Genomic DNA, 5,914 nt, shown 5'->3' on the forward strand with positions numbered 1-5,914 from the left:
TAAGGATTAAACATCAAGTTTTAACAATATTAAGGAATTTGGTCATCTACCAAGGCCACTAGAACCTCCTTGCCCTTTACCAAGACCAAACATCCCTTACCAATTTATTTCTCAAGAAATAATCAGATTCAAATGATCATACCTTTAGGATTCCGATGTATATTTGAGCTCCAGACCCACCAAATAATAGATATTTTAACTATATTTCCAACTCATTCAGTTTTGCCTTAATTCGATATCAGGGTGAAAAGTTATGGCCTTTTTAGTAAATCACTACTCTGCAGTGAGATACTACAAGCCAAACCACAACATGGCTACATTGTGTGATTGTACAATGGTATCATCTGATCAAGACAACCCCAACATCTAAAATTTGATAAGTGTACCTTCCTACCATAAGAGAGAACCACGATCGTTCTTTGAAACAACAATCCTAGGCAAAATCGTGAATCTTATAGATGCTCTTGATTTAACCTTCAGATATACGAACAAAGGTAAAAACATAGGTAGATAGCACGATTGTTCCAAGGATCATATGTTCATGTTCAGAGAGATCTTATCAAGATCCAAACCATGATTTCAATCCACAATCAAAGGTTGGTCCCAAGATCATGGGAAGGTCCCGTATATCCCTTCTAGTAGTTTCTATTATGAATTTTAAAGGCGTATATCAGTATTTTCCTACTCTTTTAACACAAAACCATGATGTTTTTTGTATTTAAAAGATGTTTATTGGGGTTAATATCACCATAAGCCATCCTTACTCAGAAAAATATCCGATACTTAGTTTCAAATAGGGAAAAGGGGCAATTTCTTTCCCCAAGGCAGAGCCAGGGTTCATCTTTTCCGATAACTAATTCCCAGGAATTCTTCAAGGTTCTCATATCCAAGTATGTGGGATTTCATCAATAGGTCCCCTTTCACCTATTGTGTCCTAAAGTGATCCCAATTCCCCTATTTAGTTCCTTTTTCACAATTTAGGATTTTTGGATATTGGAAAATTTATTGATATCTCAACCCCTTGGTGGCATTGAGTTACACTCACCATTTTATCATAAATTTTAATATTATTACATAACCATGATGACAAACCCTAGCTATATTGTAAGATCCATGATTATTAGGCCTGATTCATGAATTTTATAAGTTTATTTATTTTGCAGAATTGGCATAATAGTTGTATCTTTAGATGTAGCAGGTAATGAAGACTTGATGAACTGGGATTTCATGCATATACCTTTGTGTACTATATCCCCAAATTTATATGCTTTGAATGTCTTTAATAATGAATTTATTTTCAATCATCAGATTATTATTAGTATTACGCGTTGCAATTATTAGTGTCATTCAATTGGGAGTATTACTTAGCACCGAGCAGACACGGGGATCAAGGCTCGTTTGCCAGTTGGGCTAAGAACTTTAGTAGAAGTTCTAAAGTCCCAAAAATATGGAACCACCGAAGGTTCTAAAGTGTCATCCATTATACCATGATTGACTCCTTATTATTTTTAGAAATCTGTTTAGTGGATCCACATTAGCCAGTGTTCGCACCCCTGGAAAGCTACTGAAAACCATTCCAATTAGGTTACAGGTTTGACCCCGATTAGATCAGATTGGTGTATGTCAGATATTAGTAACTCCCATAATTTATAGTTCACATCAAGATTCTTGCATGATCTTGTATTCAGTTAGTCAGTTCATTATACTACTTATGTTCATTGCTTGGTCTTGCCCTAGTTTACCATGTTACGTGTACCATGTTCTGCTTATATCTGTTATTCCTATCTCATATAATCAAAGCATTCAAAGTACTAATCACATACTTTATTTTGCACTATATTATGTCATAATAAAGGTTCTAATAGTCAGCATTCGGATCATGCATAGTACGATCTCTTACCATATCAACAATAATATTTTGGAAAGTCCTCATCATATAAGGGCCATGTCAGAATTTAATTTTGTCCTTCTTGTTCCTAGATTTAAGACAATTAGAGTTAGTGGGAGGCCTAACCCAACAATTAATCTTACTGGAGGATTTGAGCCTCATAAGTAGATTTTCAGCTTGTAATCTCAAATTTTGTTATTGTTGTTTGGTTTTATTTTGAATATTTAATTCATTCAGTTTAGCTTCCATATAAATTTTTTTTCAGTTATTTTAAATATTTTTAATGTCTTGCTAGGCCATGTGTTATCTTGGGGTCACTTGTGACTTTAAGCACTGTGTTATAAATATGGGTATTGTCGGGTCATATCAAAAATCTCCACAATAGGAAAATTAGTATAAAAATCAAATGAACTAGCCGAGAAACAAACTTCAAATCATGACCCAATTTGTAATTCATGATGGCACCTACTTTATCCCGCTAATAGGTAAGTCAAATCATATCTCGAAACTATAACCATTGGGCTAACTTTGAGGTAAAAGGCTAAAAGGTTAGAAATCAGAAACTAAATACTTACATTAGCTTTAAAATAGTAATAATAGTCTAATAGAGAGATAAAAAAGCAACAACAATTCCAAAACTCAGTAATGTTGGTACAAGAGCGACTACAAGTAAACCATAAGTACTAAATAGTCAAATACAATCTGTCTCAAAAAGGAAAGACTAGACATATATAAATAGAAGAAAAAAGGGGAACTCCGACCCTGAGAGCTCACCTTGTCTCTAGAATCAATTCAGTGCGATTGTTGAATTATCGATGATCACTATACTCAAATCTGTACCAAATAGGTACAAAAGTGTAGTATGATTACCAAAACCTTGGGTACTCAGTAGGAATCATTGGCTAACTAAGCTAAATCATAATATAAATATGGTAAGATACAAGACAAAGTAAGATAAGTCAAGGAAAAAGGGCCAAACCATGAAATACGCTCCAACAATGTTGTGCATAAGTAAATAAATAAATATTGAAAAGAAACGTAAAAATAAAAAAATTATAACTACTAAATTGACGCCATAAGTCAATAACTGTAGAAAAGTAAATAACCCAATGCAATTCCCCATAAGCCTAAAGGGTATAGTCAAAGAGAAGTAAATAATAGAAGATTCATAACTTTATTGAATATTAGCTATAACGTTCAAACAGTTCATACTAAATCATATTTTTCCTGACACCCAATGACAAACTCAAATCAAAACTAATATAAACATATCATCCTCACAAGTTTCAAAATTACAACATCATTTGTCAGACTTGAACCTAAATTTATAGTATCAATATCATTACCAATTGTCGGCCTTGAACTAAAACTCGTATATCAATATCATCATCAATTGTTAGACTTGAACTGAAACTCATATAAATAGACCATGGCATATACCATACCAATAAACCATATATGTAAGCTATACCAATAAACCATATAAGTAGGCTATACCAATAAACTATTAGATTTTTTCTACCGAAATTAGCATCAACTCCCCATACAAAACTAGAATACCTATTAAGTATTCAATCTCATCAAAGTACCAAAAAAATCACTAATAAGGGTACAACATATATAAATAGGTCTACAATATCTAACACAATCATGGCCTAAGGTGGGCCGGTAGGGGCCCACTTTTTGTCCTCAAAATATATTTTTAGGCAAATTCTACCTTAGACTAGGCTAAGGTATTTGAATTTATTTCTAGATGTTAAATAAGACCTAATTAGCATAACATAGTAATTTATCCTAAAACATGAGCAACTAAGTCAATTACACCTAAGTTACAATTTCAAGATAGCTTAAGTAATTCAACTAATGCAAATATATATAATCGTACCTCCAACACCTAAATCCTACCCCATATCTAGAATAATATCATAATTATACTATGAAATAGTTCAATCGATAAAGAGGGTAAATCTAGCCTACCTGGATGCTAAAGAAAAGCTCGATGAATCTGCTAAGCCATCGATTTCCCTTTTAAAGAAGTTATAGCAATATGACAAGCTATCAAAATCCTAATCTACTCATCAAAATAAGAATAATTATACCTATATTGCACTATTTTTCTTTGGGTCCAAAATTATGTTACAATCCCATGCGGGGCCCATTTGTGGAAACACACTTTTGAAACTAAAACAACATTTCGGTATGCTCAAGGAACATTTATCCTAAAAATGGGTGAATTTTGAGCTCTAAAAATGCTACAATCAAGCCACCAATACTTAAGAAAATCTAGAAAAATGGAGAAATGAAACATCAAATTAATGAAATCTTACCAAAAATTCAATGAAGCATCACATAAATTAACTATACGAAGTCTCCACTATCACCTACAATTGATTCTACCAAGATTCCTATATTTTAGGGTTTAATATTTTATAGAATGGATGACAAATGGCGAAAATTAGGCTAAGTAGGGAATTATTTATACCCTTCCAGGCCCACATGTGTTGCTTAAGGAAACACCAGGTTGTTTATGTGAACATCACTTAGGCTACCTATTGTCGCTTATGCGATACTGGTCACTAAGGCCAACTATTGCTTAAGTACCAAAGGCGTTGCTTAAGTGTTACCAGTTGAGCTTAGCCAGGTTGCTTAAGCGATTGGAATGCTACGTAAGTAGCAATCATTTAAGAGACCCATGATGCATTTAAGCGATGCACCAACACCAGCTGAGATTTATCCAACCCCTTGAGATTTATTCAGAATGTCATATATGCAAAAAAAACTATGCCACCCTATCAAATTTGATATTTCAGACTCTTGGTGTACTCATAATTTTCATCTGGGGTCATTTTTAAAAAAAATGGGTTCCACACCCGCTTGCCATTTTTCTTAACTTTTGGCCAATAGCTTGAAATGAGTCTAGGAACCTCGAGGCTCAAACTAAGCGTCCACATAGCCTAAAATCATTGTTCCTAGAGCTTTTGGAATAACTAGAATTTGTATATAAGGTTATTCGACTGAAGTTTTTCCTAGTAGCCTATTTGAACTAACGAAGACTTCAAAATGGGGAGTTCACTCTAAAAACCAAATGATCCACCCGATAACCAAACTGTTTGTTCTAGAATGTCATAAATGACTTGGATGTATCTATAGAAAAGCTCTAAATAGTGAGAATGAGCGGAAATACAAAAAATAACCTGGAGGATCGTTACACTTTAGTCCTAGCAAGTCATAAATGAGTTGAAAAAGCTATTGGAAAGCTCTAAAGGCATAAAAATCAAGAAATGACAGAAAATAACCTACAAAGGTATTACATTTTCTAGTTAATTATAATTTTTTGGAATTCATCAAATCACTTGACTTTTATATTTTTGATGATGTTCTTAAATTATTTAAAGTAGAAAAAAGATTCAAAAAGATTTCTAAGTGAATTAGTGATGTTATTTTATTTTTCATGCCAAATACCCAAACAGATTTACTCGGTGAAGTTTTTATATTCTTTAAAAAAGGGTGGAGAAATTCAAAGATTTTGTCTCTAAAACATCAAACAAAATACATATAAATCAAGTACAAATAATGTAATTTCCTTAATATTGTTATTTTCAAAATATTTATTCAAGGAAATATGTACAAACACAATTCAAACAATTTTAGAAAATAGTAACATAAAAAGAAAGGATGAAAAATAAAAATTGAGGCCACTGAATTCAAGTGTATTCTTAAGGAAATTATTCCCCTCACTATCTTGAGGTTAGTGGAATATATCTTCTCAGGATAGAATAATTTACTTACCAAAATAGTAGTACCTCAAGTTTTGATGAACAACAAATCACTCAATGGTAGAAAATCACACTTGAGTTTGTAAGAAGAAGAAGAGTAGATACGTCAAATTTATTCCAATATATAAGGAATAATCATATGTTTATAGAAAAATATACTACATTTGAATAGAAAAAATCTGTTGTGGACATAGAATTCCACTAAGCACCTAGTGTGGCACTTGTCGATCTTGCAAGCTCAAGTAAGCTT

Source organism: Capsicum annuum, chromosome 9 (assembly GCF_002878395.1).
Source record: "Capsicum annuum cultivar UCD-10X-F1 chromosome 9, UCD10Xv1.1, whole genome shotgun sequence".
In the NCBI taxonomy this organism is placed as follows: Eukaryota; Viridiplantae; Streptophyta; class Magnoliopsida; order Solanales; family Solanaceae; genus Capsicum; species Capsicum annuum.